The following is a 649-nucleotide window of genomic DNA, read 5'->3' on the forward strand; positions in this document are numbered from 1 at the left end:
AGAGAGAGAGAGAGAGAGAGAGAGAGAGAGAGAGAGAGAGAGAGAGAGAGGCTGTGTGTATAGGTTTCCTAACTTTGGGTGTGTACACTTGAATAGCTAGTGTTAAGAAACAACACTACCCAAGAGATGGAAGGAGCCTGAACGGAATACTCTGGAGACATTTTATATATTGTTATCTTACACAAACAGAAAACACTTTAAATGTTGACACTAGAAAAATAAAAGTTCCTGAGAACAACAAATTCCTTATAACTTATAAGATATGCCAACAATATAACGGATATAAAAATTTACCTTACTCTTTTTAGGGGAAACTTAGATTTTAGTTTATGACCTTTCCTTAAAAGAGAATAAATTTTATCCACCCCTACAACAGTCTTCTGATAAGGCAAAGAATTACAGTTACACTCCATTCTACTTTTGTTTAGGAAAAGAGGAATACAGTCTTCAAATGACTTGAAAAGAATATAGATGAATAAAAGAATATAAATTTAGAAAAGGAAACTCAAGAACATCCCTGCACTCTGAGAAAACATTCTGGTGTACTTAGTGACCACAAGCAACCTAGACCTTGGTTTTTATGTCTCTTCTGAAAGAAAGCACTTCCAACACAAACAATATTTCCCAACCTTGTAGAGTAACCCTGGAT

This window comes from Hipposideros armiger, unplaced genomic scaffold (genome assembly GCF_001890085.2).
Source record: "Hipposideros armiger isolate ML-2016 unplaced genomic scaffold, ASM189008v1 scaffold_394, whole genome shotgun sequence".
NCBI classification, from domain to species: Eukaryota; Metazoa; Chordata; class Mammalia; order Chiroptera; family Hipposideridae; genus Hipposideros; species Hipposideros armiger.